The sequence below is a fragment of the Rattus rattus genome, chromosome 2 (genome assembly GCF_011064425.1).
Source record: "Rattus rattus isolate New Zealand chromosome 2, Rrattus_CSIRO_v1, whole genome shotgun sequence".
Classification (NCBI taxonomy): domain Eukaryota; kingdom Metazoa; phylum Chordata; class Mammalia; order Rodentia; family Muridae; genus Rattus; species Rattus rattus.
The window spans coordinates 179710466-179725550 of NC_046155.1; the positions used below are offsets into that span (position 1 = coordinate 179710466).

General features: G+C 41.9%; 1 protein-coding gene across 1 annotated transcript in view; it reads right to left on the reverse strand.

The window, feature by feature from the left end:
* Positions 1 to 15085, reverse strand: part of Smim17 (small integral membrane protein 17) — a 44355-nt gene that overhangs the window by 28519 nt on the left and 751 nt on the right. Inside the window, exon 2 of the mRNA XM_032894611.1 lies at positions 14374 to 14507. The gene's annotated coding sequence lies outside the window, so the exon portion shown is untranslated. The remainder of the gene's footprint in view (positions 1 to 14373; positions 14508 to 15085) is intronic.

Below are 15085 nucleotides of genomic sequence, written 5' to 3' on the forward strand. Positions count from 1 at the left end.
TAATCCTCTATATAAAAAATACTCATAGAACAATCTCATAATCATCTTTTAAGATATGAAGACAGCATTTAACAAAATCAACACTCCTTCATGATAAAAGTCTTGGAAAGATCAGGAAGTCAAGGCCCATATACCTAAACATAGTAAAAGCAATATACAGCAAACTAGTAGGCAATATCAAACTAAATGGAGAGAAACTTGAAGCAATCCTACTAAAATCAGGGACTAGACAAGGAGGCCCACTCTCTCCCTACCTATTCAATATATTACTCAAAGTCTTAGCCAGAGCAATTAGACAACAAAAGGAGGTCAAATGAATACAAATTAAAAAGGAAGAAGTCAAAATATCACAATTTACAGATGATATAATAGTATATTTAAGTGACTACAAAAATTCTACCAGAGAACTCCCAGCAAAGTGACTGAGGATAAAATTAACTCAAACAAATCAGTAGCCTTCCTCTACTCAAAGTATAAATAGGCTGAGAATGAAATTAGGGAAATAACATACTTCATAACAGCCACAAGTAATATAGAATACCTTGGTATAACTCTAATCAAGCAAGTGAAAGATCTGTATGACAAGAACTTTGAGTCTCTGAAGAAACAAAGATCTCAGAAGATGGAAAGATCTCCAATGCTCATGGATTGGCAGGACTACTATAGTAAAAATGGCCATTTTTACCAACAGCAATCTACAGATAAATTGCAACCTCCATCAAAGTTCCACCTCAATTCTTCATAGAGTTAGAAAGAGCAATTTGCAAATTCATTTGGAATAACAAAAAAAACAGAATAGTGAAAACTATACTCAACTAATACTTCTGTAAGGCAAAGGACAATGTCAATAGAACAAAATGGCCAACAACAGATTGGGGAAAGGTCTTTACCAATCCCACATCCAATAGAGGGCTAATATCAAATATATACAAAGAACTCAAAAAGTTAGACTCCAGAGAATCAAATAACCCTATCAAAAAATGGGGTACAGAGCTAAACAAAGAATTCCCAACTGAAGAATATCTAATGGCTGAGAAGTATGTAAAGAAATGTTCAACATCCTTATTTATGAGGGAAATGCAAATCAAAACAATCCTGAGATTCCACCTCACACCAGTCAGAATGGCTAAGATCAAAATCTTATGAGACAGCAGATGCTGGTGAGGATGTGGAGAAAGAGAAACACTCCTGCATTGTTGGTGGGATTGCAAGCTAGTTCAACCATTCTAGAAATCAATCTGGAGGTTCCTCAGAAAATTGCACATAGTATTATTACCTGAGAACCCAGCTATACCACTCCTGGGCATATACCCAAAAGATGCCAACATATAACACAGACACATGCTCCACTATATTCACAGCAGCCTTATTTGTAATAGACAAAAGCTGGAAAGAACCTAGATGTCCTTCAACAGAGGAATGTATACAGAACATGTAGTACATTTACATATAAAGTACTACTCAGTTATCAAAAACAATGACTTCATGAAATTCTTAGGCAAATGGATGGAACTAGAAAATATCATTCTGAATGAGGTAACCCAAACATAAAAGAACACACATGATATGCACTCACTGATGAGTGGATATTAGCCCAAAAGCTCAGAATACCCAAGGTACAATTCCCAGACCACATGAAGCTCAAGAAGAATAAAGACCAAAATGTGGATGCCTAAGTACTTCTTAGAAGGACAAAATAGTCACAGGAGGAAATATGGAGACAAAGTGTATAGCAGAGACTAAAGGAAAGGCCATCCAGAGACTGCCACCCATGAGGATCCATCCTACATGCAGTCACCAAATCCAGATACTATTGGGAATGCCAAGAAGTGCATGCTGACAGGAGTCTGATATGGATATCTCCTGAGAGGCTCTGCCAGAGCCTGGCAAATACAGAAGCAGATGGTCTCAGACAACCATTGGACTGAGAATGGGGTCCCCAATGGAGGAGTTATAGAAAGGTAGTTGAGGGGGTTTGAAACCCCTTAGGAAGAACAATATGAACCAACCAGATTCCCCAGAATTCCCAGGGACTAAAACACCAACCAAAGAGTAAACATGGAGTGACCCATGGCACCAGCCACATATGTAGCAGAGAATGGCCTTGTTGGGCATCAACGGGAGGATAGGACCTTGGTCCTCTGACAGCTTGATTCCTCCATTGTAGGGGAATGCCAAGGTGGGGAAGTGGGAGGGATTGGATGGGTGGGAGCACCCTCATGGAGGCAGGGGGTGGGAGTATGGGATAGGGGGTTTCCAGAGGGGAAACAGGGAAGGGAGATAACATTTGAAATGTAGATTAAGAAAATATCCAATAAAAAATGAAAAAGATACACATAACATTTATTTTATTTATTGAGTGTGTGCATTACACATGTGCATGAAATGGTATGCTTGTGAGAGGCAGAGGGCAACTTGCTGGAATTGGTTCTTTCCCTCCCAAGCTTGGCAGCAATAACCTTTACCCACTGAGTCATGAAAGTACACAAGAGACACACAAAGCAATAAAATGTAACTCATACTAAACCCTATGAGATGGTTCAGTGTGGTAGTGACTCCAAGAGTCTGTCTACCTACTCATCTACATATCTATCATCTGTCATCTTTCTATCAGTGGGGGGGGGCTACTGGAAATAGAACTAGGGTATCATGCATGATAGACAAGTGTTCTTACACTGAGCTACCAGAGCCCAGAGAAGACCTAAGTGGCACTTGCACTAAGACCTAAAAGATGGGATGGAGCTAGTTAAATAAGAACCCATGGCAGAATGAATCAATAAAGCCACAAAGGAATAAAGAGAACAATGTGGGTAGTGAGGCTAGACAAGGGACAGAAGTGAGATATAAATTCTGAAAGGCATCCAGGGACTTGAAAGCACAGGAAGGTCGTTGGGTTTGATTGTGGGTTGCTTGGGAAGCAGTAGCAGAGAACTGAGGAGTGTTGAGATGAACTCTAATTTACATTATGAAAGTGTGCCCAAAATCTCTGTGTGGGGAATGCAACAGAAGGGAGCATGATGGAAAGACTGTATAAGAGGCTCTTGCAGTGACAGTTGTGAGAGGAAATGGTGGCCTGAAGTGCAGTGGTCATTAGATGACAAATGTGGGTATATTTGATACTCACCATACTGTTGGAGCTAAGAAGGCTGGTAAGCAGATTGCTTTGAGGTATAAAAGCAAGGGATGAATCTAGGAAGAGCTGGGTCATGCGTCCATGCAACTGAATGTCATGTAGTATATTGAGTGGTATCAGTGTTTGTTTGTTTGCAGTGAAAACCCAGACCTGTGCTTCTGTGGGTGAGGTCCAAGACATCCTTGAAGGAAACAAATATCCCCAAGCAGAAAACTCTACGACTCGGAGATTGGAAAAGTAGGCTTAGGATACTGCTCAAAAAAATAAAAATAAAAAAGCTGCAATTTGATCTCTGATGCTGGAAGTCCTCTTTGAGCAGCATGCTGTGCTAAGCCAGTGGAATATGTCTGACCTGTTGAACCATTTGTAGGTGAGTTGTCTCTGGTCCTAACCAGTTTGGGGGTGGAAGGGAAGAGCCAGAAACTGCAGAAACCACTCAACTACTCAACCACTGCAGAAACTGCTTTCCTTTAGTGTTGGTCAGAGCTAAACAGCTTTGGGGACTGTCTGCAGTTCTGAAACCAAGAAAGTATGCTGTCCGTGGTGCTGAACCACGGCCCATAACGCACCAGACAGCGGCTACGCTATCCGTGGTGCTGAACCACAGAGCAATGTATGCGGACTAAAACGACAGCAAGCTGTGCGCTGTCCGCGGTGCTGACTCACGGCACCATGAATTGCCCCAACCTGGGACCAGTTACTACATGACCTATATTGGTGCTGATTTTATGCAGTATAACAGAGAGAGCTCCTTAACCTCCAATACAGACACCTCAAGTAACTACCTGAGTAGAAAAAACCCCCGCTGTTGCTGGGAAACACAGTTCTCTGTGGACTGTGGAGAGCACAGGACAGAAGCTAATTAAGACAAAAACTGCAGAGTCACTTTAAAGAGGCAGCTTTAGTCCTCAGTAGAGTACGGTCAGATGTCTCCTTCAAGTACTCTCCACCTTCATATATAAAGTTGGAGATATATTTAAATTTTATTACACCCTCTATAAATTTTTTTAACTGAATTTCTAAAACATCCTTGGAAGGCAATGCAGGAAAAAAAAAAAAAAACTGGAATGACCTGCCTCTGGTTCAGGTTGCTGATTTTGAGTATAGTAAAGTGTGATCCTGAGTTCTTATGGTTATTTTTATGTTGTAGGCTGGGGTCATAAGAAAGGTGTAGATACTGGGAGCTAAGGAAGTAGCCCAATAAATAAAAACACCTGCCATGACAGTGTGAGGACTGCTATTCAGATCCCCAGCACCAATGTGAATGCCATGTGAGAATGGCAGCCTTCCTCTATTCCCAGTGGTGTGGGAAGCAGACACGAGGATAACCCAGAGCAAGCAGGCTAGCCTATCTATCCAAAATGGTGATCTCCGGGTTCAGTGAGAAGCCCTTCCTTGATATATGAAGGTGAAGAGTGCTTGAGGAAGACATCTGACATCAACTTTGGTATCCCACATGCATGTGCACCTTCATACATGCATGCACCCATGTACAGTCAAAAACATGCATACACTAAAGGTTTGCATCTGTGCGCTGTCCACGGTGCTGACACACGGCCCCTAACCTCAAACCAGTAACTAAATTCGAAAAAGAGAGGGATGTGATTGCTAATTTATAAAGGTATATCATTACTACATATTACTTTGAACACTTGAAAAGATGAACTTTGAATGGTATTTTATTTTTTTTCTGTTTTATTTATTTGTTACATATGAGTACACTGTAGCTGTCTTCAGACACGCAGAAGAGGGCATCAGATCCCTGTATGGATGGTTGGGAGCCACCATGTGGTTGCTGGGAACTGAACTCAGGACCTCTGGAAGAGCAGTCAGGGCTCTTAACCGCTGAGCCACTTCTCCAGCTCAAGTGGTATTTTCTTAATGATAAAAAGGTTTGCAATTTAAAAATGCTTCAGATACCTATACTTTAAAATGTAACCAAAACTATCTTGTAAAGTAGTACCTTTGTTGTCTTTTGTATCCCCTTAAGTGAAGAATAGGCATATCTATTACTGTCTGTCAGAATTAGCCTTGAGTTATGTGTGTTTTGAATTATGCAGGCTCTTTAAAGAAAAAGTCACTGGAATAAAATCCACTTCCTAAAAACATGAATGAATTAATTAATTAATTAATTAATATACACATACACACATACACACATACACACATACACACATACACACATACATACATACATACATACATACATACATACATACATACATACCTAAATAAGTGAAGATTTGGTCACCAGGGAGAGGTACATCATCAAAGATATGAGGAACCTTTGTCCTAAAATGGCCTCACAGATCAGAACCCACTTGTAATGCAGCGTTAATGTTTTTAACTTATTTTTAACTTACATTGTGGCACTCAGAGGACAGCTTCAGGGAACCGGTTCTCTTCTTCCACTACATGGGTCCCAGGACTGAACTCAAGTTATCAGGATTGGCAGTAGATGTTAAGAAATCTCACCATGCCTTGAAGCATTTTCTTCTCCCGTCTAATCCTTCATCAAACTGCTAAGTGTCTCTCATTATTCTTTCGTTTCTAGAATGAGGAACTAAAGGTACAAGGGGGTCAAATAAAACTTGCTTGGAGCTACTCAATTGGGCTCCGAATCTTCTCCCTCTTGCTTCTTCTCCAACCGCACTTCAAATTTGCACACCTTGTCATAACATCTTCTGCATGACAATGGGAGCTCCAATCGTGATGAGTTTATAAACCCTACTGTGCCTGGACCTCCACATAGCTGCCCTTGGTATCACTGCTTTCTGTAGAATGAGCAAAGATGGAGGTTCTCTTCCTACAAGCTTTTAACAATTATAGCAGTTCTCAAAGGACTAGCAATGCTAGGGATGCTTATTAAAATATTACTCGGGATATTGACTCCAGGCCACAGATTCTCTGGGACACACCACCAGGAACCATAGAATCATAGCAGGAGTCTCAGGGTGGCAGGAACCTAAACCAGCTGGCCACATCACGCCTATAGTCAAGAGCAGAACAGGATGGCTGTACCATACCTAATCCAGCTCTCTTTCTCTAAACTTAAGCGATCTAGGGCCCAAGCTCAGAAAATGGTGCCACCCACAGTGGGCTAAGTCCTTCCACATCAATTACTGCAATTAAGAATCCCCACATACATACACTGGGATGACCTGTGAGCCAACCCAATGTAGCCAGCAACCTCTTCAAGACACTCTTCTCGGGTAATTCAAGATTGTATCAAGTTGAATAAAGCCATCCCACCTACCTTTGTATACTTTCTAAAGAATTCTAATTCAAATGGCTCATAATGTAGTAGCATAAATAACCAACATTTTTTAAATTCTTATTTTTCATGAAGTCACTAATAACTGAAGATTGTCATATCTCTAAAATTGAAGTTGAATTTGTTGGGGGGGATATATATCATCACTCTAACATGCATTTCCTTGATTACCAGCAAATTATCATTTCCAGGAAATAATCCTGGAAATTTCCCACTAATTGCTTATATTTCCCATGTCAGTTGCCAATGTTGCTGCTAGGCCTTAGCACAGGGCCTTGCCCAACCTAGACAAGTACACTACAGGTAAGCTCATCCCCAGCCCTGTAATATGACTTTGAATATCAAGGGCCATACCCCTTTGCCACCCACATTTGTTTCTTCAGAGTAGTCTTTGTCTTGTGTGTGTGTGAGAGAGAGAGAGAGAGAGGCAGACAGACAGACAGACAGATCTCACATCGATTTCAAAGAAATCAATGTCATCTTCTGGGTTACCTGTAATGCTTAATTACAGCCCTGTCAATTTCCCTTGTACTTCTTTTACATTTAAGTCTTCAGTCTCTTAGAAGGCTTTCCTGTGTGAAACCACAAATCTGTGTTTTTCTAGAGAGGTAAGTACCCCAATAACGCTTGGTTAGCCCATCTCTTCCCTACTGTGAGCGAAAACCCTGAAATTAAGCATAGGAAATCTGAAAGCTCTACACACAATCTGAGTAAAACTTCCCGTATCATAGACAATTTGGGCTGGTGAGATGGCTCAGCAGATAAAATGTCTGTGCAAAGGCCCTGACAAACCTGAGGTTAATCCTGGATCTCACGGCAGCAGCAGAGAACCAATGCCTGAGAGTTGTCCTCTCACCTTCCACATGTGCTATGTCACATGTTCATACATATGCACACATAACATACACACACCCGCATGCATGCACACCTAACACACACACCTTCATACATGCACCTAACACACACACCTTCATACATGCACATGTTCATACATACATACACACACACACAATTTAGAAACTAAACCCTACCTTCAGTTCTTTTTTTTTTTTTTAAGATTTTTTTAAAGATTTATTTTATGTATATGAGTACACTGTAGCTGTCTTCGGACACACCAGAAGAGGGCATTGGATCCCATTAAGATGGTTGTGAGCTGCCATGTGGTTGCTGGGAATTAAACTCAAGACCTCTGGAAAAGCAGCCAGTGCTCTTAGGTGCTGAGCCATCTGCCCAGCCCACTTTCAGGTCTTTAAGCACCATGACTGACAAGATTCTCATGGTCCTCCTTAGGTCACGGATTCCCCAGTAGACACTCATACCATGACTATTTACCATGAGCCTGTCATGCTCTCACTGCACCTTGGTTTTGATGGCTCTAGCTACTCCCTCGTCCTTTGCCTCCAATGTCATTCAAGGTTTCCCACACCCAGTACTCCCTACAGCCTCCTTCAAATTTATCTTTATGGCACACAGTATGTATTTATCACACAGCACTGTGGTGTGTGTCTTCTCCCAACCAATCTGAAACCATGTCCATTTTGTACCATGTTCTATCCCCAGCACCCAAAACTCTACCTGATCATTACTAAATGTTCACTATCACCAGAATGAGTACAGCAGTCATGAACAGTAAACTACAACCCTTCCTATAATCACAAATATGTACAGTCAGACTCAGGCTGTCCACTGCAAAGTACATTGGAGTTATTGCACTATCCATGACTATTTAACTTGAAAAACATGTTCACCCAACTATTTCTATAAGACACATCTCACTTCCCTAATACTTGCTTTGAAAGGGGTCTACACTGTGTAGACCAGGCTGGCCTCAAACCCGCAGAGTTCCATCTCTGTCTTCTAGGCACAGGGATTAAAGGCGTTCGCCACCACACCCAGCTGCATCCATGCTATTTTAGAGGTTAAAGCACTGAGCCACATGTTCAGTTGACGCGGTACAGCTATTCACCTGTTGAAGCTTTCTCGTTTGTTTTTAATACTGTCCCCTGGGAAACCTTTCACAGTAACAACAACAGGATGCTATTCTAATTGACTGATTCTGTCAGGTGAGGAGGACTCATCATCAACAGTGTTATCTGTGATACTGACATTCTTACACAAAGAGTGGTAAGCCATTATTTTACTTCCTGGGGCACCTTTACTGCCACCTTGGAGAGCAAAGGCTTCCCTCTGTTCCAAGACTGTAGGGTTCCTAGTTGGGGTCCGCCATCTTTTTCTCACAGCTCCATGTAAAGCAAGGTTTCACTGCATAGCCCTGGAACCCACTATACAGACCAGGCTGGCCCTGAACTCCCAGACATCGTCCTGTCTCTGACCCTTTGCCTTGAGAATGGTAGAGTTAAAGGCATGTACCACCACAGCAACCTTAGGAAGCATTTACTCCAATAGCTAACGTTCATTTAGCACTAACTATACACCCAGGATTGCATAGTAAGCCTTTAATATTTGCCTGTTTATGTTTAAAATATATTCTAAATGGAAAAAAAACATGATCGTATATTTTTATTTTTGAAAGATAAAACTGCACTTATTAGATGGCATTAGAGCAAGCACAAGATGGACAATAGCTTCACATTATCACAGAAACACAGATGACAAGGTTGTATCTTGCACTACAATGATATAATGTGGATTCGAAAGGGGCATTTTGAAGGCTGAAACTACAGGCCTTGGTGGCAGGCAGTGAGAAAGAAATGCCCCAGGATGACCCTTCAGGTTGAGTGCGCTGTGCAAGACAGGCACTCTGCCCGAAGGCTTTTCCACATTCATATCCCTAGGGCTGTCCTGTGTGCATTCTCTGATGCTAAGCAGAACGGGAACCCTGACTAAAGGCTTACCTACAGTCAACACATTCATAGGGCTTCTCTCCAGTGCCCTCTGTTCTCTGATGAAGAGGAAGGGTTGATATTCTGTTAAATGTTTCTCACGACCATTAAATTCTATCTGTTTTTCTCCAAAGTCTGTATGTATTTGTTCATGACAATGTATGTTCTCATCTGTATTGAAATTAGGCATTCTCTTAGGTAAGATAATGTCATAGTCCCTTTTCATAAGGGCTTCTCTATGAGTGAGAGCATCTCATGCCTAAGATGTGCTTTCTGACCAACTGATTACATTTCACAAAGTCTTCACATCACCAGTTTCCACCTAATGCACCAGTCCAGGGCACACTCTGTAAGTCTCTCCACCATTCTCGCCTTGGAATATGTGTCCTGATTTGAATGTAATTCTTTAGTCACCCACATGTACTCCAGGTCTGAAAGATAGTGGCAGACAATTCCTCTACTAGGTGTTAGAAAGAAACCCCACCAATCAAATGGTTATTGGAACCCAGAAGAGGCCTGTGGCTTTTACCGTCTCTTAAGTGAAATCAGATGTCACAACCATCCATGCATACCTGGAATGAACCAGCACTGGCCACAAGACAATATTATGTACAGCCTTTCCTTTGCACCAATATTAGTATTTGGAATTTATCTGAAACTTACATTTTTGGTGGTTTTGGTAAACTCTGTTGTCAAAGAGCCTGCTGTCTTTATCAACAATGATTTTGGTAAGCTTTCTTTTTCATTTTATATTAAAATAATTTTTAAAGCTTTATGTGTATGAGTTTTCCCTGCGTGTAGGTGTATATACCACATACGTGCCTGGTACACGAAGAGGCCAGAAGTGTACATCAGAACTGGAGTGACAAATGACTGTGAGCCACCGACTTGGTGCTGAGAACCAAACGCGGGTCCTTCGCAAGAGCAGCAAGTGCTCTTAACCACTGAGCCAGCTCTCTGACCACAGCTTGCTTTCTTACTATTTACCCCAAGTTTCATTCTAAGTAATGTGGAGGGCATTTTTCCTTTAAGGGTTTATGGATTTGTGAAGCCATTTAGATTGTGGCTTATCCTCTTTTGGTGGGAGGCGGCAGCTCAGAAACAACTTCCTGTGTTGCTTTCTGATCTCTCTCTTGTATCTGCTGTGCTCCTCTGTGCCTCTGTGCTCTCCTACAATACCACCCTTTCCACCTAGGCTTTCAGATTAGTGACAGATGTTTATGATTTTATTTTATTTATTTAAACTTGGGGAGGGGTAGTCACTGAGGGTCAAATCCAAGGCCTTGCATAGGTAAACCCACACCCTAACTCTTCATACGATTCTTTTAAGTCCTCTGTGTTGTGGATTTGTATATTTCCACTCACTTGTCCTCAATTTACATGTTTTATTGCTTTTCTTAAAGACAAGCATACTTGATTTCATTAGATACAGTTTCCCCATTCACTTATTCCTACTCTGATCTCTAGAAACACCAGTGAGTATTGATAACTTATTCTGGCATTCCTTAATTCATTAATTCCTTAATTCATTCTGTTCTTTTTTTTTTTTTTTTTTTTTGGTTCTTTTTTCGGAGCTGGGGACCAAACCCAGGGCCTTGCGCTTCCTAGGTAAGCGCTCTACCACTGAGCTAAATCCCCAGCCCTCATTCTGTTCTTTATCTCGAATTAGATGCCTATTTGTCCCACTTTTCAGCTGCTGTGACAAAACACTCTAAACCTTGAAAAGAAAGGGATTTATCTCAGCTTACACTTCCAGGTCACAGTCCATCAGCAAGGGAAATCAGGGCAAGGCCCAGGCAGGAGGTGAAGTAAAACTGAGGGAGAATACTGCCCCTGACCTGCTCACTGGCTCAAGCTCAGCTCCATTCCTTGTACGACTCAAGACCACCTGATCAGAACTATGGGAACATCAGTGGAACAGAAGTCAAGAAACAGACTTTGGTATGCATAGGAAATAAATAAAGGTAAATGTGATAGGTTGTATCAGTGGAGAAGAAACACAAGAACTTCTACTATAACCAGTAGAGAGAGAGTCAGAGAGGAATCTGGCAACAAACACCAAAGGGAAGAAGCTCCTGAGTATGACTTCTCCAGCTTTAATCACCAGTGGGTGCAGACCTCTGAACATCTCTCCTTCTATTTCCCACAGCTCCTTCTCTTGCTCCAGGAAAATCACATTTGTTTTAGAAATGCAGAAGACCTCAGACTGGAGAGATGGCTCAGTGGTTAAGAGCACTGACTGCTCTTCCAGAGGACCCAGGTTCTATCCCAGTACCCCCATGGAAGCTCACAATCATTCATAACTCCAGTTCTAGGGTATCCAATGCCCCCATCTGACCTCTATGCACTCACAGATGCAAAAAATAAAATAAATAAATCTTTTAAAAAAAGAAATACAGAGACATGCATATAAAATATGAAAGTTGACTGTGAAGTTTGTAAGCAAGGGCTACTGTTGGTCTAAAGAGGGATAGTGTCAGAAACTGATAAAGACCTAAGAAGATCCGCAGTCACGGTGAGTGCCAGTGCTACCCTTACCCACGGCAACTGGGTTCCTGTGGTTGTCCAGCATCACCTTCCTGTACAGACTCCTCTGCACAAGATTCAGCCATTCCCACTCATCTTGGGAGAAATTTATGGCCACATCTGTGAACGTTATTAAGCCCTAAAATGACACAAACAAAATCTTAGCCAAGGTCCCTGGGGTCATTGGCTCTAGGGCAAAGAGTCGCACTGTTCTCATTTACGGGATAAAAGAATGTGCAAGCAATCCCAAAGGTCTGAAGGACCCAGGTGAGATACTCACCAGCTGCCGCCTGCTTAGGCTGTACGCATTTTTTTCAATGGAAAAACACTTTTTTCCAGGTACAGCTCAGGAATTGCAAGTCCTTTGACCACTTTCCCCTCCCAGCAGCGAGTCAAACTGGGCTGTTACATCCCCCACAAAGATCCTTCACCAAGGAGGCAAGGAGTTTAAGTGAAATGGACTTCCTGGTGGTTTGAATGAAAAATGTTCCCCTCAGACTCAGGTACTGGAACACTTGATTCTGAAGTTGGCAGAACTGTCTGGAGAGGCTGTGGACATCTTAGGAAATGGAGCCTTCTGAAGAAAGTACAACAAAGGGAAACAAACACTGCCAAATCCCACAAGACTTTATTTCAGTAGGGAAAGAAAGAATACGGACTACTGACTTGCTCAATGGGGACAGGTCTTTAACCAACTTGATTCTGTCACTTACACTTATTCCTGGTTCTTCATTTGTAGGAGGACTTCAATTAGAGAGCATACAACTGAGGAAGAAGTTGTGGAGATCAAGTTGCAGATACAACTCAGAAACACACCAGCACACTACACACACACACACACACACACACACACACACACACATGCTCGCACACACACACAAGCCAGACCAAGACACTGAGTCCAACTGATCAGCTCTTCAGTGGAAACCTAAATATAGCTAAGAATTCCCTTCCACTCTAGATTTGCAGGTTGAACACAACCAACCAATCCTTCGATGTTTCCCACAGCCAGACCCATTCATGAACAGCGATGTAAAGAATATGATGCATATTTAATACTTTTTCTAATTTTTAAAAAAATTGTATCTCATTTTATATGTATGGATGTTTTGACTGTATGTATATGTGTGTACCACCTGCCAGCCTGGCCCATGGAGGCCAGAAAAGAGCACTGGCTTACCATGTGTCTAGAGTTATTGACAGTTGTGAGCCATAGTATGGGTGTAGACAGAAGCCAGGTCTTCTGGGTGAGCAGCCAGTGCTCTTACCCACTGAGCCATCACTCCGGTCCTTTTAATACTCTTTTATTTTTCAGAATCTTCAAAAAGAGGAATAACATCACCATTTTATATATGAAATCCCTGGGAAAGCTTTTTTACAAATCAAACAGCCTATAAGTAAGGAGAAATAGTCACCAAGCTAAGTCTGCTAGACCCCAGAACTCTTTATTCAAGTAGACACTACTTGAAAATACACCTCTCTATGAAACTAACTAGTCCAGCTTTGATGAGCCATGTTCCCCAAAGGCTGTAACTTCAATACAACAAATAGCCCTTGTGAGTTTCAGAGAACTGTCGTGAGACCCAGTTTTCAGTTTGCTTCATGGCAAATGAGCTTTGAAGAAGTCCCTTGTTACCTACTCTGACTCGTTCCTTTAATTACAAAGGGGGAGCCCAGCTGTATTAATTCTAAAGTTTTTTAAACTATTTATTTATTTTATTGTATGTGTGTGTGTGTGTATGTGTGTGTGTGCACGTGTGTGTGTGCACATGTGTGTGTGTGTGCATGTGCGCGTGTGTGCCCGAATTGTGTTATCTGCACCACATGCATGCATGCAGAACCGAGGATGTCTGAAGAGAGCATAGGATCCCATGGACCTGAAGTTACAGATGGTTGTGAGTCACCATGTAGGTGCTGGGCATTGAGCCTGGGTCTTCAGCAAGAGCAGCAAGTGCCCTTAACTGCTGATATGTCTCTTCAGCCCCTGATTCTGACTGTTTTAGTACAAATTCCATCGCCTTCTCAAAAGATTAGTATAATAAAATGAACTCTTAAGTGAACTCATATGTGGCAGGGACTGCACCTAGGATGTGTGAGCTCATTTAATCTTTATGAAAGTCTTATGAAGAATATATTAGAGTTCTCCATTTAGCCTAAGAACTAAGAGTCATTGTCTTAGTTAGGGTTTTACTGCTGTGAACAGACATCATGACCAAGGCAACTCTTATAAGGACGTTTAATTGTGGCTGGCTTACAGGTTCAGAGGTTCAGTCCATCATCATCAAGGCAGGAACAGAGCAGCATCCAGGCAGGCATGGTGCAAGAGGAGCTGAGAGTTCTACATCTTCATCTGAAGGCTACTAGCAGAATACTGACTTCCAGGCATCTAGGATGAGGGTCTTAAAGCCCACACCCTCAGTGACACATCTACTCCAACAGGGCCATACCTTCTAATAGTGCCACTCCCTGAGTCGAGCATATACAAATCATTACAGTCATAAAAGACAAAAACTCATGGAGTGGAAGTTTGAAGTCTGAACTCTTGATGTTACTTAACCATCTGGAACAGCTGTCAAAGGGTATTAAAAAATACCTACCTTATACAGGCCCTGAGGAGATTTCATGACAGCAAGAAAAGTGGGGGGACGCTGGAGTCATCATTTGCTGATTCTTAATCCTGCCTTTCACCTCCTGGTGATTACTTGCCCCCTTTGTGCTTCAGAGTCCTTATCTATTAAAAAGAAAGAGTGTCTGAGGTCCACATCAAAAAAAAAAAAAAAAAAAAAAAGAGTGACTAAGTATTTTCTACTTCTTAATACTCCCTTCCCCAAAGGTCTTAGAATTACCAGGAGACCCAGTCTGTGTCTGCCACATAATAAACACTAGCCGTTGTAACTCTGTCCAGGGAAGCAAGCATAGTGGGCTGGAATGAATGGAACAGTTAAGTGGCTCAGAGGACTATGAACAATTCTTGCCCCTTCCTCTTTGTTACTAGGGTGGGCAGTGAGAGAAAGGAAGCAAGTAACCTTGGGAAAGGTGAATAAATTCTTACATGGAATAAAGCTTGGAAATCCCTTGACATTTCTAAATAAAGCTGTGAATATCCTCTCCAATCCAAGTCTTAGTCTCCCGTGACAGGACAAGGAGCTGACGGGTGAAAAACTAAAAGCCGGTATCAGTGTACAGCACCCTGAAAGAATGTAGCAGAGTCTGGTTAAGTAATTCTGAGCAAGTCTAGGTACCTTCCTGAATTTGGCTCCACAGTATAAACCAAAGTGACCTTCCAAATCTTTAGACTGGAGTTTACCA